The sequence below is a fragment of the Lissotriton vulgaris genome, chromosome 5 (genome assembly GCF_964263255.1).
Source record: "Lissotriton vulgaris chromosome 5, aLisVul1.2, whole genome shotgun sequence".
Classification (NCBI taxonomy): Eukaryota; Metazoa; Chordata; class Amphibia; order Caudata; family Salamandridae; genus Lissotriton; species Lissotriton vulgaris.
In genome coordinates, this window is record NC_141693.1 from 623,348,991 (window position 1) to 623,369,342 (window position 20,352).

Consider the following 20,352-nt stretch of genomic DNA (forward strand, 5'->3'; position numbering starts at 1 on the left):
GCTCTATGTTGCCTCTCAATGAGCCTCTCTGTGTGGGGGGAGTTAGGCAATGAGGCATTAAGACTGTAGAACCGCAGCTCCAGCCCCCTGTCTTCGCTATTGAGAGAGGCCAAGCAAGGGGAGCGGCACCTTCCTATGGGTCCATCTCTTCACAATCAGAGCTGGGTGGAACACGAGAGATTAAATGAGTAACACCACTTCTGACATGTGTGGCAGAGCTGGTTTAGTAGCACCGCTGGGGGCAGTCACGGGCAATGTCATCCTCTCAACGTCTTCCTCAGTACTTATTTTTCTCCGCTAATCCACAAGCTCTGACTTCCCTTGTTCCTTCAGTTATTACTGGTCTGTACTGAGCGCATGGTGATGCTGCGTGGTAGTTTTGTGCTCAGAATCTGTTGTGCTTGGAAGTGGATGCTCAGTGCATCATGATCACTATCTGATGTGAGTACAACCTTCATATCAATCATAGCAGGCCATAATGAACTGTCTAGAAAGATATAGACAATATAGCTTGTGCATGTGCATCTCTTGAAGGTTAGTCGAGGTGGAGAATCAGAGGAAGTACAGTGACAGTGATCTCGCACGGCAGGACAAAGAAACTCGCTATATTTGGCTTTGATGTGCTGCAGGTGGGGACAGTTTCAGGGACCGCTTTCTCGAGCCCTGAGGATACTAGAAGTCGTAGTTCCCCACAGGCAAGCACCAAACTGACAGTAATCAGATGCGGCGGGATGAGGCAATGCGCTATATAGTGCTTTGATGTACTGAAGTTGGGGGCAGTTTCAAGGACCACCTCCTGGGGCCCTTGATGATGCTGGAAGTGATAGTCATCCCGCCTGCTAATAACTTACTTTCCCACAGCATTTAATTTACTGGCCCTGGGTACATGGTATACCATACTACAAGAGACTTGCAAGAAAATTAAATATGCCAATAGGGCATAATCCAATTCAACCATGTTTAGGGGAGTGAGCACAAGCACCTTAGCACTGGTTAGCAGTGATAAACTGCACAGAGGCTAACAAAAATAAGTTCAGCAAAATGAAGGAGGAGAGGCAAAAAGTTTGGGAGAAGACCACCTTGTAGGCTGACAGGTCTAACAGAACACCCCCCATTGAAAAGCCAGGGCATAATGTGGTCCCAGTGAATTTAAGGTGTAGCAGGGGAATGGGAAACACTGATCCAGGCGAAGCAGTAAACTAATGTAATCCAGTTCTTTAGATTAACCCACTTGGTGTCAGTATGGTGACTAAATCCAGAAAAACTGTCACACACACACATCAGTAGCAGACTGGACTACAGCAATGCTTTCTACTCCACAATCAACAAGAAAATCCTTCGCAAACTCTAGACTTTCCAGAATGCCACAGCCAGACTGATCCTGGACAACCATTCATCACAGTTGCATCACCCAACACCTCTGCGATCTCAAATGGCTTACAGTTGAAAGAAGATTAACCTTCAAACTCCTCACCCATGTATATATGGCTCTTCACAACCACGGACTCCCATACCTGAACAGCTGCCTCTCCTCCCACGTACCCAAAAGACACTTCCAATCAACCCAGCTCTCACTGGCCAACGTTCCACATATCAGAAAGACTAGAATGGGAGGAAAGTCCTTCTCCTACATCGCAGCCAAAGCCTGGCACACCCTCTCCTACAGCTCCGGCAATGTCTCACATTGCCCAAGCTCAGGAAGGACCTTATGACCTAGCTTTTTGGATGACCCCAGCAATCAAGAGAGCCGCCGACCCCTACCCCCAGCACCTTGAGACCGTCATGGGTGAGTAGTTGCGCTTTACCAACCCCGATTGATCGGTTGAGATTTCTTGAAAAGGTTAACGTAGGAGCTAGACTGTTACATCCATCTCCTGTACCCCTGTAGATAAGGTCCATTCACCCACCTCTATCAAAGGAAGAAAGAGTATTGTGTAGAACAAAGAATTTATGTATTTACCGTGGTTTAGATAAACTTTTTCCTATATTTTCTCCAAAGAGACCCCTCAGAGGTTGGTCAGGAAATGGGAAAACTCAACTGGAGGAAGGGGAGACCCATTGAGCGATAAGCACCATTCATCCTATTAAGAACACTTTTATCGAGCACAGTGCAACATGGAATCTGTCACATTACCATTAAAGTAACTTTAGTTGAAAATGACCATGACATCTGTTTAGTAACAGGGGTATTTGATTCTGGGGCAACAGCAAATTTTCTGGATTGGGCTTGGGTGGACAAACAGTGGTTTACCCAGCTTAAGAAAAAAATGCCAGAATTGGTGGGAGTGGTAGAGGAGACACATTTGAGCTCTGGCCCTATTACTCATTGTACTTTGCCTTTACAATTGATCAGTTTATCAACCATAGAAGAGAAATCACATTTGACATTTATCAATTCCTCAAGTTATTAGGGTGATCTGTGACTAGGGAAGGTATTTTAAACAAAGGTTTAACTACGGTCTACACCCAAGCTGCTATAACTATAACTATAACTATAACTTGAGTCAAACAACAGTTAAGAAATTCTAGTAAGCGGTGTATTAGATACTGTGTAAGTTACATAATTCAGGCCACATAAAGATATAGTTCAAGTCACACAGAATTTCTTGTTACTAACTGGAGAGTTACCATCAAAAATCAAGATGCGTGTATGTGTAGAGGCATACTGTAACACACAGGGCAGATGTGTATGTGTCTTTGAAACATTTGTACATAACACCAGGTCATCTGTGAGGCACACAAATCTTATTTCACATAAACATAGGGCCTAGGTACTACATTACCATGTAATTTATTCCCTCACACCATTGTGGAGTGGTGTACAATTAGAGAGGGAGTGTACAATAGTGTATAAAAATCTATGAGACAGGCATACAATACATAATCAAGTTAGGTGTGGTGCATTGTGTGCTGTTTAGTTACATATCTTTCACAGCTCCCCCAAATCCCATGGTTACCTGCACTACAGGCTTGTATGTATTTGCAGGATTGTATTATACCTTTACAAATGCCACATGTATCAAACATACACAGAGGCCTGCACTGTTCTTTTATAAAGTGTACTTTTATATTGTTTTCTACTGATGTCTGATGTAGCATAATATATTCATGTTTCATTTCCTCTATAAAATTCCCAACTCTAGTTGATATTTCAACTTCTGGTTCTAAACCTTGGTCTGTACTTCTGACTAGGTGATATGTATTGAACTGAGCATGCATAATTCATGTTGGTGTCCGAACTTGAAGCATACGTCCTTCCTTTGTACTGACCCTCCTACAACATGCTAAAATTAATTGAATACCAAAATATATCACTAGAGATGCCACAAGAGCTGGCCACAAGGCCCCTAACAGTTCCACCATCCAGGATGGTTGTACAGAAAACCACCCACTATGCCAATTATCTGGGGCACCTCCTTTATTTACCATTTACTTCTGTAGATTGTGCCAAGTTTTTATAGCCTCTGACAAAGTTTCATTGTTTGCATCATTCACAGGGATAATAATACAGCACGCAGTCTTTCCACATACCCCTCCTTCCATGAATGTCATAAGGTCAAATACATAATGGTGCTGCATTATCATCATCCTCATGGCACACAATTCTTCCTTTATGGCATTACATCCATCTTTCATAGTGTTTACATTCTTTAGCAACTTTACTCAAGTTATCTGTAGCTATTGAGCAGTTGCCTTTGCCTGAACAAATAGAAAAATGCTTAAAAATAACAACTGTGCATCATTAAACAACTGGTAGTCTTGAGGAACATCATCCCAAGTGGTAGTGCAATAATACTCTGCAGATCTTCTCCTTCGATGATGATGTAACTGACTAATTTCAGTACCATTCCATAAAGACATAACCCTTCATGAAAATTCAGTATCAGAATGCTATTGATCATGTGCATAAGCAGATCTAGTAACTCTAAAGCAGATCTAGTAACTCTAAAGCCTGGCCTACAAACATAATCTGGAGGTAAAGGATTTACTAAATAACTATTACACTCAGTGGGTGGGCGCTTTACTCCTAAAAAGCTAAGACCATTTGTATTGATTCTGAAGTGATTGGGTGACCTGTTCTCTTCATCCGTGCTATCTCAGCCTTAATGTCCTGTCTATCTATAAGAATGTGTAAAATGTCTCCCGAAGAGTCATATTTTGTGGCATTAACAAGAAAATGCTTTGCTCTAACATGAGTTTGCCCCATTCGGGCCTTAATGCTACACAGGTAGAGATGCAAAAGACATTGAGCTGTGCTTGGGGGTACTTCTTCGGTTGAATGTAGCCTATATGATCCTGTGGCATGAGGAATTAAAGGGGAAACAAAATATAATTCACTAGTACTTTCTGAACCTATGCCTGACATATGTTGGTACTACACGTTATCTAATAGCCTAGTATGAATATCATAGGATGCATAGGCTAGAGTAGAGAGTTCTCTTTGCAGGGGTTTGATGTAAGAGCTTGAGTGCACATTACTATCAAAGAGCAATAATAGAATGGATGGTAATGAGAGCCAAAAAAAGGAAAAAGAAAACAAAAAAACATAACTTTTGTCCTGTTGATCCCAAAAATTGTACAAAATCATAAAATTGTCCAAATTCAGAGGTGGAGAGGGGTATTTTTATGGTCACAATCTTCTTTCATCCCTCTTGTTCCATTTATATCGCTGGTGATTTTTGACGTGATGCTGGTTTTATCCAAATGTTTGACAAGTGTATCCAAGATTTCCTGCCATCTACCTTGCATATAGCTGTGTCTGAACTGGTGTGGCGAAGTGAGCTAAAGAACTATGATTGATACAACCCACATCTGTGACTGGGGGTGAGTGTCAGTGTTCAGCGCTACGTCCATCATCTGCCTGTGTTTGCTTTGTTCGCCCTAAGTTGGCAGGGTATGCCCAGACGTGGGCCCCTTGCTCACTTTGCCACTGGATTCAAGCTAGCCTGGCAGATGAGGGCTGTTAGCCCGAAACGGATCCCAGGATGCTTGTTTCCAGTCCAGGGAAGACATGGGTTGGCAGTTCGGGCTGGACTGTTCCCATGAGGCACAGGCTCAAAACTGATTTGCATATAGCTGTGTCTGAACTCGGGTGGCGAAGTGAGCTGAAGAACGATGATGGATTCATCCCGATCTGTGACTGGGGATGAGTGTCCGAAAAGTTTCAGCGCTCCATCCATCATCTCCTTGTGTTAGCTTTATCTACCTTGAGGGCAGCAGGGGTTACCATTATCATGGTGAAAGGCCCCTTAAACTTGGGCACTCTACTTGTCCGGACAAAGTTTTGGACAAAAACTTTACTGTCTATGTGTACAACTGGGAGGTTGAACTCAGTGGTGGTGCACTTCTCCTTCCCTTTGGTTACCTATTTAGAAATTAACTTTACAACTTCAGTTAATTCAGAGAGATAAACATGTATTTAATCATTTTTGATACCTTAGTCAGATCTTATCCCACCACAAATCAGAAAAGTATCAGCTCACTAGTGGATGCACAATCCTGCTTTAATCCATTGCGACAAAAATGACAAACTACAAATGCAAGGTTTGAGTAGTGGTTGCACATATCTAACATGTCCACAACGTCAATATGGAGAACTTTAAAAGGACCTTGTGATTGTGGAATGGTAGAATTATCACCTTCAATGTGGGATTTGGAGAGAATTGTTGACAAACCATATAATTATGAAGATACATGGTAAGCATATCATGTAAGTTGGGAATGAACCAAACTTGTTGTATTTGCATAGACAAATGATCTCTTGAGATTAGGGCTGGTAAATGCAACCATTCAAAAGCTTTCATGAGTAAAGTCTGAGGCATCACTGGTTTACCCTTGAATATTTGTTTACAAATTAGATCGCCCTCTGACTGGGAGCACCCTCTACCCTCCCATAACTGTTTCTCATGCGGTGGAGGAGCTTCCTGCACCTTTCAAATATGTAAATGCGCTGTCTCAGCATAATGAGGTGTAACATGATCCGTGATAGTGTCAGATTCAAATTCAAAAGGCAAAGCAAGCTGGGTTACCAATATAGGGTCATGCTGTGAACATGATGGCACAGGCGGGGTGCATGCCTAGCTGCATCTTTAGCTGCCCAATCTCCTAGTACATTTTCCTATGAAACAAAATACTGTCCCTTTGTTTGTGCTGCACTTTTCACAACTGCCACTGCCTGTTGTAATGCAAGTGCCTCTGTTAAAGTCTCTAAAAGATTCCTATACGTATCAGGACTTCTGCCTGTCTTAAGGAAGCCTCTCCTACTTCACCTCATAATGCTCAAATCTATACTTATACTTACATAAGCTGAATCTGAATAGACCGTAATGACTTTTCCAATTCCCTGCTTAAGAGCCGCTATCAAGGCTATCAGTTCTGCTGCCTGTGCAGAATATTGTGCTGGTAGTGTTAATTGCTCTGCTATGTGGAGTGTGACTGTAGAAGCATGCTCTTCTGTTGCTTGATTGGATTTATTAGGAATATACATTGCATAGCCATGCGCATCATCCTCAGAGTCTAATAAAGGACAAGCAAAGAATGTTGCAGGGTTTACTGCATGACACTTCACAACTTTCAAAGATGGTAATGGCAGATTCATCTCAAATTCTGACAGTCTTTATGTAGTTAGAGCAGTTTTAGCCTTCTGAATGATAGCAAACCCTGCTTGTTCTATATAAAGAGTCAAAAATACCCCATGACAATGGGGGTGCATTTCTGCACTGCAAAGGCTGCAGTAGCGAGAACTTGCCCGCAAGGATAATGTCCTCTCATTACTGAAGCTAAGTGTTTACTAAAATATGCAATAGGTTTGTGTCATAAGGGATATTTTTGCGGAAGGACAGTTGTCATTACTTAACCATTGAAATGATAAAAGAGATAAAACTCATCGGTATAGTGAGGAGTCCAAAAAACCGGGCATTTGTTATCACAGTCTTCAATTTTTGAAAAGTCTTCCTCATCTCTGGTATCCAATTTTTTATGTCATTTCTGTATTTCTCCTGTTTAATAGAAGCCAGCAAAGGCGCTATAACTGTGTCTCATATAATTATAGAGACCAAGAAACGCCTGCATTTCCCTAACAGTCTCAGGCTCAGTCATTTGACATATAACTCTTTAGGTAACTGGACCTCCCATCCAAGTAACTCTGTTTTTTCTGCTATTATTGCATATACTGCTGTATTAAATGCTTCTATGCCAATGGGCTGAGCTCTAATTTCATATTGCGTAGAAGAATCTACTGTTACAGCCGTGATCCTGGAAGGTGGAACTCCAGGGGTAGAACAGATCATAGTTCCATCAGGCTCAAAATATTATCATATTTTAATTAATTTTAATTTGCCCATTAGATTGCTCCCCAATTGATTAGCTGGCCAGCTGGAGAGAATAGTAAAACGCCATGAATGTACCTACCTCCTATATCCATCTTTAATGATTTAGTAAATGGAACCCTCATTACTGCCCCAGAGCATCCTTGTGTGTCCATTGATCCATTAGAAATTGGAAGGTCTCCCTCTCTATTACAAGATCGGATCGCTCCTCTGTCTATGAGGAATGCATACCTCTTGTAGTTGATAGCCACCGTCAGAGTGGGTTCCTCATGTACCCTGTGCATCACTGATAATACTGGACACATGGAACTACTTTGTGGGTACCCTCATTGCATTTATCCTCCGACATAATTTGTCTGGAGAGGATTTCCTCCTCTCACAATCTCACCGCCCTGTCCGCTGTGAGGTAGAGTTGCCATTGGTGGTGCTTTGAAACTTTACTGTGGTGGTATTTGTGGTACTTGGGGCGTTACTGGTTGGTGCACATTCTGTGGCGCTATCTGAGGTACACATATTATTTGTGGGCTTGACTGTGTCTGTACTATTGTGTTACCTGGCTGATTGTAAACTCATGTCCTTCCATTTTGTTCCATTATGTAATCTCTAATAATATGTCTATATCTGTGACAATAGTGACATGTTTGTTTCATCTTCTCAGGACCTTTCTTGCCATTTACTATTCCTCCTCGCCCTCCTCTGCTGCTTCCTTATGCCCTTATACTATCCTACTGCTGTGGGTACTATTGTTTTTTTTTTTAATTTGTTTTTATTGTTGCTGTCACATGGTACACATCAACGGTTAATCATCCTTCAGTGCAGCGTCAACATTCAGCTGCATCCAATCAATAGAGCAACTTTTCAATTTTTTTTTTTTTTATATACCCCAACTTTAAACTTACTACTAAAAGGGTCAAAATACATGATCCGTGTCGTAAATCAGATATAACAATTGGCGTGGCTAGAAGCATCTAACGGCATTTTACGCATTCACTGACAAAAACAAGCTCGCCTGCACTTTCAGTTCCTAGAGCCTTGTGTTGTACACTACTTCAGATGCCTACTCCTTGCTCCCCCCCACTACTCCATATCCTCGTCCTCCCCTGAGCTGTCCCCATCTTCCTCTTCAGGCAGAGGCTCGCAAATGTCCCCTCTGTATGTGTTCCAGGGTGTCCAAATTTTGTTCCATTTGCGTGGGTTCAGCCTCTGTTGGTACACCGCCCTCTCCGTCATCATAAGCATATCCATGTTCCTGCACCACTGAGCCAGTGTCGGTGTCTCCAGTGCCCCCCAATTTTTTGCGATATCCCGCTTTGCCAGCATCATACCAATAATGACCCATCGTTTCGCATGCAGTGACATGTCTGTTGGGCCCCACACATTCAATAGGCAAACCCTAGGGTCAGGCGTGAACGGGTTCTGTAGGGTCTGGCTGATCGTGCGTGTTACACGCCTCCAGTATTCTTGTATATTGGGACAGGCCCATACAGTATGGAACAGTGTACCCTCCTCTCCACAATTTCTCAGGCAATATGGGTGTTCTGCCCTGTGTATTTTGTATAGTGTTGTGCGGGTGTAGTAAACCCTATGTAGCACTTTAAATTGGACCAGTCTAAATCGGGTGGATATACCTGCCTCCCTGGGCGACGCCAGTGCTGCATTCCATTCCGCCTCATCCAGGTCCCCTTACTCGTCCTCCCAATGTTCTTTCAGCTTCCCCAGTGGATCCGGTAGGTTGTTCAGTAGTTTGCGGTAAGTGAGGGAGGTAGCACTCGCCTCCATATAGTCCGTAAGCAGTCGGTCCTCTAACGGAGCCGACTCCGGAACTGTTACACCCGGCTCCAACACCGACATGAGTGCGTGTCTAACTTGTACATATCTGTATGTTTCAGTCACCCCAAGATCGTACTGCTCCCTCAGGGTCGCAAAGGAGAGCACGCCCTCTCTTGTCCATAGATCGCCCACCGTGGAGATTCCGATGTTATCCCATTGATCAAACCCTTTAGAACTGCGCAGATTACCGAGGGCCTTGGCATCCCATAGTGGTGTGAGTTTGGTAATTACTCCCTCCCAGGCAAGCCGCCTCTGAGCTTTATGCCATATAGATACAGTGTGTTTGGTAGGTCCTTCCAGCTTCCTCACCATACCCTTGTTGTAGAGTGGGGCCAGGAGGGTGGTCGTGCCCAGTTGGCGTCTATCCGCCATGTAGGCCGGGTCATCCTGTGCACTATGGATCCACTGGTTGATCACCTTAAGGTGAGCTGCCCAATAGTAGAACTCAAGGTTGGGGAGGGCTATCCCCCCGCTGTACCAGTCTCTAGTTAATTTCAACTATGCTACCCTGGCCGGTTTGCCTCCCCACAAGAGGCTTGACAATTGTGCCGACACGTGGTGGAAGAATGATATGGGGACCATCGCCGGCGTGTTCTCCAGGACATATAGGAAGCGAGGCAGCGCCATCATTTTGAAGAGCGCCGCTCTACCTAGTAGTGTCAAGGGGAGGTTCTTCCAGTGGCGCACGTCTGCCTTCAGCCTGTCCAGCTGGGGCTTAAGGTTCAGGTCTAGAAAGGTTGTATGTTCCCTTGTAATTTGAATCCCAAGGTACTTGAAGGAAATGGGTTCTATGAGCAATTGGCAATCCGTAGGTAGGACCGGAGGGTCGCCCTGCACCATATAGATTATGGACTTGGACCAGTTAAGTTTATAGCCTGAAGCTGCACCGTGCCTCTCACACAGTGCCAGTAGGACCGGGATACCGTTCGTGAGGTCCGTGAGATAGACGAGCATGTCGTCGGCATACAGGGAAACCCTATCCTCCCAGCCACCTCCCCACTGTATGCCCTTCAGCAGCTGGGTGGTTCTGATAATCGTGGCCAGGGGTTCCAGCACTAAGGCGAATAACAGCGGTGAGAGCGGGCACCCTTGTCTCGTGCCCCTTGCCAGCGGAAGCTCCCTCAAGATATGTCCATTTGCAGTCACCCTTGCCACGGGTTCGGTGTACAATAGCCTGACCCATGATATGAATTTCGAGCCAATACCCATGTGTTCCAGGACCGCAAAGAGATAGCGCCATTCCACCATGTCAAACGCCATTTTGGCATCCAATGACAGCACCGCTGCCGGCTCCTCCAACTGTGGGGCTCGTGCTATTACCCCGTGCAGCCGTCGCAGATTCAGCGCCGTACTCCGGTGTGGCATAAAGCCCAACTGGTCCGGATGTATCAGGTGCGCCAGATGGGGCAGCAGTCTGGTGGCCAATAATTTTGCCAAAATTTTACTCTCGGCGTTGAGGAGGGAGATTGGGCGGTATGATCCGCACTCTTCAGGGGGTTTGCCGGGCTTCGGAATTGCGATGATTGTGGCCGTGCGCTGATCAGGAGGCAATTGCCCCCGCTCCTGGCATTCCCTGTACATATGGAGCAATGGTGTGGACAGCGTTTCGGACATGAGTTTGTACCATTCTATCGGCACTCCATTGGGGCCCAGCGCTTTCCCTGGGTGTAACGCTGCTATAGCTATTTGTATTTCTTCGGCCGTCAGGTCGGAGTCAAGCTCGTCCCGTTTGTCTTGGGGGAGAGTACGAGTAGGAACCCCTATGAGAGATCCTTCTGCCATCTCCCGCGTGACCTCGAACTCAGGGGAATATACAGAATGAAAATGGTCTGCCAGGAGTTCTACTATTCGTGCCGGACTGGTATGTATCTCACCAGCAGGGTCTTTCAATTGCAGTATGGCCCTCTGCCCTCCCCGTGTCTTCTCCAACCATGCCAGGAGCTTCCCTGCTTTAGCGCCTACGTCATACACCCTACTCGTTGTTGCTGTCATACTGTCCATTACCTTGCGGCGTACATGGTCGGTATGACGCTGCTGGCACAGTCGAAGCGTGTGTTGGGTAACCCCAGTCGGGTTCCTCTCGTGGTCCTGTGTTGCCCTGTCAAGTTGCTCCTCTAGATCTATCAATTCCTGACGCCGTGTGTGCTTGTGCTGCGTGATAACCGAGATTGCCTGCCCGCGAAGAACCGTCTTGTAGGCCTCCCACAGGGTTGTATGTGACGCCACCGAACCTGTATTTTCGGTGAGGTAAGATCGCGTACCTCTCTTCAAAGCCCTGGCTATACCCGGTTCCCTGAGGTATCCCGGGTAGATAGGGTAGATGCGTCTATGGGTTCGTTCCTGACTGGACAGAGTCAGTGTCAGCGGGGAGTGATCAGAGACCCCTCGCGGTCTAATCTGAGAGTCAGTGAAATTGAGGAGGCCCCCCCCCCAACGTAAGGAAATAATCAATCCGTGATAGGCTATCGTGAACTGCAGAATAGTATGTGTATTGCCGGTCCTCTGGGTGGAAACGCCTCCATACATCTATTAAACCCTGCGCTTCCATGAAGTCATGCAATCTGGAGGGCCCTGGTGTTTGTGTACGCACTGGGTGGCGGTCTAGGGAGTTGTGTGCCACCGCATTAAAATCACCCCCCACAATGAGATCCCCTTCTGGAAGGTCTAACAAAAATTTCCCCAGTTCTGGGAGAGCTATGGTGTGCAGTGCCGGCGGGATATACACCGAGACCACGTTGAGCGGCTTTCCCTCCCACTGCCCATGTATCGCCGCAAAGCGCCCCTGAGTGTCGATGCTAACTGATTGGGTTAGGAACCTGGACGAGCGGTGCATTAATATCCCTGTACCCCGGGACCCTTTAGTAAACTCAGAGTGGACAATCATGCTGTAGCCTTTCCTATCTAGGGCCCGTGTGGCTGTGCCAGTGAGATGCGTTTCCTGTAGTAGGACCAGGGCGGGATTCAACCTTTTTATGCTCTGTAGGACCAGTCCACGCTTTATTTTGTCTCCCAGACCCCTCACATTCCAGGACATGAGGCTCAACGGGGACGCCTGCCCCATATTAGTGCCCCCCCCCCATCATGCTTGAATGAGCGGAAAGTTACTTTGTGCGCGTGGAGGACCAAGCAACCTGTGAAGTGAGCCTGTGTGCTGTGCCGCGATACTACTATTCTACGCTTGTGTGTCCCATGGTATCTTTCTTGACCCTGTGTACAAACTAAAAACCAAAAACTCATCCTACCCCCAACTCCCCCCCTCCCTGCCCCCTTGCTCAACGGACTCAAAACTGCCCGCCCCCCCAACTCAGCAGAGTGCCTGACCCCAACCCAAAACATAGTACTTGCTCGCTGGGGTGAAGGACTCTCCGTAGTCAGCGGCCCCCTTCCTCGGCCGCGGAGGCCCTCAGCCCAGTGTCCAAGGCGGCACTGCCGGTCGTCGTTGCCATCAGTTCAGCCAGACATTAGCAGTGAATCACTGTTCCCCATCGGCGCCCTCCTCTTGAAGTTCAGTCAAAGGGGAGTGTACCTCTGCATCCTCGTCGTTGGCTTGTGAGCCCTGTCGGTAACCAGCATTGCGGTGTTTGTTCTGCCTGTTGGAGCGACGTGGGAGGCCCGCCGTTCTCCACCCCTCCAGCCATTCCTGCGCCATCTCCGGGGAATCAAAAAACCAAGTTTTATTGTCTGCCACGATCCGAAGCTTGGCCGGAAAAAGCATTGAATACGGGATCTCCCTGGCTCTCAGTTCCTTTTTAACTTCGAAAAAAGTTCTCCTCCTCCGTGCAACCTCGGCTGTGTAGTCCGGAAAGAAGGCCAGTGTAGAGTTCTGGATCTTAATAGGGGGTGAGTTCCTTGCCGCCTGCAGGATGGCGTCCCGATCCCTGAAATTGAAGAGTCTCGCTATGATCGGTCTGGGGTTAGCGCCCGTCTTATGGCGTCCTCCCGGGACCCGGTGTGCCCTTTCCACTGTGAAGAAGGCGGAGAGTCCTTTGGGTTGTAGGTTCTGCTTGATTAAGTTCTCCACATACAGGTCCATCGCCCTCGTGTCTTCCGATTCCGGCACACCTATTATACGGATGTTGTTCCGCCTCGAGCGCCCTTCCTGGTCATCGAGCTTGTCACGCAGTTCCTTATTTTCCTTTGAGATGCGTTCCATACTAATCTGCAGCTCCGATACGTCTTCAACCAGGGACTTGGTCACCACCTCCATATTATTCACCTTCTCCGTCATCTTATGAAAGTCCGCCCTTATAAGTGTGAGTGCGGTGGGATGAAGTTGCCAGCTGAGACTCAAACCCCGTTGTGGGGCAGTCGATAGTCTTTCTCCCCCTTGGACGAGCATTCGCTGCTCCTCTCCAATCCCTCCTGTGCCGCCCTTGTCCTGTGGCCGTCGGATCTCCCGCCTGGTACCCCTGGTGTCGTTGTAGGGCCTGTGACACTGGCAGGTAAATCTGCCCGGATCCAAGGTAAGCGTCCCTCGTGGACGCACTTCAGCTCCCGGAGTCCGCACTGGGAGGAGGCGCAATCAGGTCTAGTGCCCGCCTGGGCTCCCCGCCTCGCAATGTGCCCTTAGTCAGTGGAGGGGCCCAGGAGCTACACTTCGATCAATTGGACAGTGGGAGATCTTCCTCTACCTGTCCCAGTACTCCGTCTGCCACGCCGGGTCTGCAGCGGCTGAAGCAGGGCTTTTACGTGACTCAAGATGGCGGTCACTACTCCCGATGTCGCCGCACTGAGCGCCTCTACCCGCCCCTGCAGGCTGTCCGGGTAGTTCCCTCCTCACCTCGGACGGGCGCTTGGGCTCGCACTCTGGGCTCCCGAAGTCCGGTGGCGATATCTGGACGCCCCGGGTTCCTCTCCGTCGTCGCTGGCCGCGGGCGGGCACTTCCGGTGTCTCTCTGCCCGGGACAGTCCACTTCCTGCCAGGTCAGCGGCGCAATCTACTCCCGGCCCGGATGCTTCACACAGGCCCACACATGGGTACGGTCAAAACTGCACTTTCCGACCTCGGATTGGAGTCCCGCTAGTCTGGATCTCTGCCGCCCGGTCCTGGGCTTCGTTGCCTTCCCGCCTGGGAAATTCTATTAAAGGATAGATGATCGGATTTCTCTGGGGACCGCTTCAGTCACGGAGCTCTCCTCCTAAGCTGCCGCCATCGCCGGCTGCTGGCCACGCCCCCCGTGGGTACTATTGTTGGATGGTCTCTGGGACCGATCCATCAGGCATTGCAGTCATCTGCTGCTACTACAGCTCCTTCCACTACTTCTTTATTTGTAAACATTTGCTGCACTAACTTAGCTACTGATATCGCTGTCACTTTCTGCTTGTTTATCTTTTCTCCTGCTTCTTTTTACAAAAATGGATTATATGTGCCTGTCTCTCTGTCCAGGACTTGGCTGCTAATGCTACCATATTATAAAGATTGTCTTGCACATCAGAGGGTAACCCCCTTTTCACTACATTATAAAACAATACTGCATTCCCGCCTATTATTTCCCAACACTGAACTACTTCTTGGGTCTACTTCTCTCTCATCCTACCTAGAAACTGAGCAAGATCATCATTTGGCTGCATTGATTGAGCCACGAGAGACCCAATGTCTAGGCTGCAATGATACATTTTCCTTATTTAATCTCAAACAACTGTCCTAACTAGGTTAAATGGGGAAGTATCATACCTAGACTCGGTGAGGGTAACATTTCTCATTCCAGTCGCATCTCTTATAAGAGAACTATGTAAGTTCTTTAATGTCACCAACTGCCAGGGTGATGGCTTGCAGTTTGCTTTTCAAAGGACCTAATCTATTTCCCTCCTCCCTCTATCAGTGGCAGTAACCATTTCTTTAGATTCTCCATGTCCATGTGCTGCCTTACAATGAGGTGCCCTAGACCCCTTATGTATCAAGGGCATCTGATATACAGGAGTGACAGAATATTGAAGGTTGGGCTGTCTGGCATATTTTTTCCACACGTGCAAACATTCCTTGTGTAGAGATAATCCTTGTCTAGATCTTGCTTAATATGAAGAATACAGTCCTCAGTATTTGCCATGTCACCTGGATCAAAGGACCCTTCTTGGGGCCATGTGCTCATCTGTGGAGCTAAACATTCAGTCTATCCTGCTATATTATCCACATAAGGTACAACACAGTACCAACTATTTTCTCCTTCAGCAACTATTTTGTCAGGTGTGCGATCAGTGCTGCATAAAACTGATTGAACACTCATCTGCTGTATTGGTGTATCATGTAGTATTAAGCCTCCCAAAGCTCCACAAGATCCCATCCTGGGATCTGAATGGCCATGTGTTCCTTGGAACCGCAACTGCTCAAGCTTTGTTGTTGCTTAGGTGTTCCTAACTAAGAGTACATGTCCTGCTCTACTTCTTTGGTGTCAATGTGGTTAGGCAATCCCCTTGCTCCCTTTGCATAATCAAAAATCGATAAGAGGTCTTTCTTGAGTTTTAATATCTTAACCACTTCCATGCTCATGACAAGCTAAGCTCGTCATGCAGCACAGTGCTCGTGTGCTCATGACGAGCTGAGCTCGTCATGACCACACCCGTTTTAATTGTGGTCCAGCACAGAAGGGGAATCCTGCTCGTAGCAATGTGGTTAAATAGAGAACCTAGCCCTGAAGATTGAAATATTTCATCCATGTTATCAACACGCATATGCATTAACTCTACTCTATTTTCCATTCAACCAAAACTTCCCTGAATCTGTCCTGAAAGATCATGACAATATGTTTCTCTCCTGGCATTTCTTGCATCCCTTTCGTCCTCACTTCTTAATACCCATTCCTGAACACTTTCTGGTGAAAATATTCCATTCCTCTTCTCGTACTGCCAAAGTGGTAGATTACCTTCAGTCCTTCTAAAGTCCTCATCTCTTACTGGAGATACTGGCCATCGCGCCATACTAACAGCCCTGTATACATAGTCATGCCATCTAGCATCATCTGCATTTCTTTGTTGTGGGGTATACATTTGCTTCCTAACTACCCTTCCTGCTACATCACTGTAACGACTGGATTTTTGGACCAGATGGGATCAGCTCCTGAGAGCCCCTCCAACCCAGCCGGAACGTAACCACCTCCCTCCTCAGGACCATCTATCCAGGCACCTGGGTACCTACCTGAGGATGGGGAACTCGCAATATACAAGCTCATATCATCAGAAACACCACTAAATCTATAGGGATACTAAGAATACTCACTGATTACTAAGGACATCCATGCCCTACACCACACTCATACCTCATAGTCTCGCGACCACATGGGTCCAGACTAATCTACCCTGGGGCAGTTCTGATTATGTACTCTTACACACTGATCTCCCTCAGTGCTCAATCGACACGCAATCCGGCGTGTCTACACACGGGCCTGCAGTCCCAGTGCTCTCATTCACACACGATCCACAATCCAGCAGATCTCCACACCATGTCCTTCCGGTGCTCTCATTCACACACGATCCACAATCCGGCAGATCTACACACTGACCACAATTAGTGCTCTCACTAACGCCACTTACCAATGACGACCACTTTCCTATGAATACCTTTAGCTCTCTGTTTCTCTATGTTGGGAAGTCTCTCTCACTATTCACTAAGGGTTCGCTACTACAATAATATTATGGGATGGCCGAATTACTTAGTATATTAATTATCCCTTAGTTGCAGGTCTTCTCTCTCTCCCTACTTATTCAGTTATCACTTACCTGATCAGGGGTAACATCTGTTCAAACAGTAATACCTGACTAGGAGACAAGGTTACCTCTACTGTGTGGGGACAAAAGATATACACACTGTGTGTAAGAGTTATTCCCTGATTTAAGCGCTCCTACTCCCTTTTAATCCGTCAGTTGCTGCACCGCATCTGGTTAGAAGAAAGGTTAGCTCTATCTTAAGAATAACACATGCACACTAGTTCACTAAGAACTGGGGTATCTTTATTACAATAATCATAAAATACACATACACAAATCTGCGGGGTCTCTATGACTAACAGGAACTTTAACACACCGCTGAAAGAAAAGGATTAGACATACAGGGACAATGTCATCTGCGGGGACAGGAACTTTTAACACACCGCTGGAAGAAAAGGATTAGACATACAATAGCCTAGGGAATAAAGACAAGGTTAAGGTGTAAGTGTAAAGGGGACTAGTTTAGACTACCTCACCTATTAGAAGGAAGATTTCTCTCTGACTCTGGTGGGATCAGGGCTCTCTCTCTGTCTCTCCCTCCGTCACCACAGCTACACGCCTCTGGTTCAATTGCTCCAGCTGACAGACTTAGCTCCTCCATCTGCTTTGATGCTCTCTGACAAACTGGCAGTCCCAGCTGATAGTTACTGCTCTCTCTCTTCAGCTTCAGCAATCATCTACCTTCTTTCTCCATTCCAGAAAGCCAATAGAACTGCACGGTATTCTGCAGCTCCAGCAGACATCCTACTCTTCACTCTTCAAAGAACCAAACTGAACTGACCACTCCTACTCTTCTGCAATTCGCTAATATGGATTCCTCTCCCCTCATGGAAATTTCCAACAGAGGGCTGCCTCCCACCGAATTCCTGTGTTAGCTCCAGAGCTCTTTTCGCAACCGCAGTGGCCAGCTGCATGTTACGTCTGGGCCCAAGAGACAAACACATTCCTCGGATAAGAAGCAGTCCTGACTGGTTTTCCCCTAGCAGTCAACAGCCTTAACTATAAACTTTACCTTTCCCCCTGAAGCCTCTCAGCTCCATCAAAATGGAGTCTATCTAGTTCTGGGCCTTGTAGGCCTGAGAAGGATGAAATAACCCTTAGCTCTGTCAGAGTACCTACACAAACAATACTAATGTGTAATATAAAGTCAGGACCACAGGATCCACCCTCTACTATAGACAAAATAATGAAAGGCCAAAGCCAATAGGCAATAGATGGCCTCTTCTAGGTCTGGAAGAAAGGGCTTAAAAGGGAAGAATACAGCCTATAGGTGTGAGCAAGCATAAAGTCTTTATCACTCCCAAATAGAGCCAAAAAGCCTGTCAAGACATTCCACCCTTAGACTTTATCTTGCGAACAACTATAAACAACAACATCCAAGTAAACAAACATCAACATAATCTATCAACAAAACCAAAAACCAAAAAAAAAAACTCCCTAAAATGAATGACAACTTAAGGAAATTCCACCTGAAACTTAATGTAGGGAATACAAATCTAACAACCAACTGAAAACAAATCAAAGCACCCTTGACCTGAATGCTGAAACATATCTAAGATTTGATCTGAGAACAACAGAAACTAAAACACAACATTTTTACGGAGGGTCAATGGGGTAATAGTTTAACGACCTGTCTCCTCATGCCCCTGTACATGAGATCAACCACACAAAAAGAGAAGACCAGGTCTGGAGTGGTGTGCTGTCCTGACTGGTGCACAAAGGATCACATGGATATGTGTGTAGGACGGTGTGTTGCATTACACAGGGCTAGAAAAGTCCCATCAGACCACCCTCGTGGCGGCTTATCATCATGTGGGAGACGGGCAATTACTCCATATACTGCCCGTGCCATCCAAAGGCAGTGCCTGTAGTCACAATTGCGTGCGATCTACAGTTTAGAAAGAAGAGTGTGCAGTGCTTAGAGAGAAGTGTGCATGATTAAAAATGACTACCTAAACTGGAAAATTTTCCTTAAAGCATTAGTGTAGGTGTCAAGATTAAAAACGCGCTCCCGGTATTCAAAAAATGTAAGAGTACATTATGGCGCTGTGCAGTATGGTCAGTCGACTAGTTTCAGCTAGATAGAGAATTGCTCCAGCTTTCATCAGGAACTTGTCAATTGGTAAGCTACTGCAATACTGTGTGAAAAATAATTCAAAAGTGCAAACATATTGGATTCATACAACAGCATGCAATATACTTAAAGAGGCAGAGACATTGGAAGCTCATTATCCGATGTGGGCAGGAAGGAAATGTTCTTCCTGTGTAAGAAACAAAATGGTATATACTATGTATCCAATAACACACATAAAACAGCATAATCCAAATGAACACCATCAACACCAAACACACCTGCGATAACAATTGGCATACCGCAATTTAAATAAGCATATTAGCTTAATCACGAAGAGGCATTTCCTCTCTGTGATACTCACCCAGCTTTTTGTGGGTGAAGACCTCACCCGGCAACCGCTCGGGAAATGGAGGCCCCGCTCTGATGTGTAGAAAAAGAGACACACAGTTAGCCCAAAGATCAGCCGTGTCCAGCCGAATCGCTCTACACCAAACACCAATGCACGTGTGATAGACACCTCGCTGACTGTCTTATCCCAAGCCATTCCCGCCAGATCAATACTGCTTATGAGTTGGTAATACTCTATTGATATTCATTGTTACAAAAAGTAAGAGTGAAAACCCTAGAACTAAGATGGTAAAATAGACAGTAATAGCCGTCTAATATCTCATCACTGTTGTTGTGAATAATCCTAAGGGTACTGAGATGAATATCAGCACAATTGTGCTGTTGTTCAAAGAACAAGGGGAAAAAAAAGAACCCCGTTTTTGCCCTCAATGGCGCTACAATCCATAGGGTATGAGGCATACTTAGCCAATTAACATGACAAAATCTGCTCAATTCAACAGCAGTGTGCGATGTCACAAAACACCATAGGACCCGCTACCTAGCAGCATTGTCTGTACTTATGCCAATACTAAGTGCTCGAAAATAGTACTCGCGCGCTCCAAAGACTCACCTGTCCGTCGGTACCCAACGCTCAAAATAGAGCGGAAGGGGAGGCACCGACGGCTTAGGAGGATCGTTTTTTAAAAAAAAGCGCGAGGGAGCGAATACATTAAGCCAATTGCGACACCCTTAGTGTCAATCTACCAATGGATAAAGACCCTCGCAGCCTGACCCACATGGCAAGGAGAAATGGGCTCACCTGTGTGTAACCGGGAACATGCTCGGTGGAGTTGGATCAGTTCCGCCTCACACTAGTCTCCTCGCGCATGCGTAGGGCTGTTAAAAGTTAAAAGCCACTTTACTATCGCGCATGCGCTGAGCTTAGAAGAAAAACGTCTGAACACTCGCAACTATAAACGGAGAGAGCGCATCCTCTCTACTGCTCAGAGAAGCAAGGCTTCACCTTTGTTCAATATGGGGGCTAGATTTGGCCTCTGTGCAGCGAACGATCACCGCATATATTTAAGACAT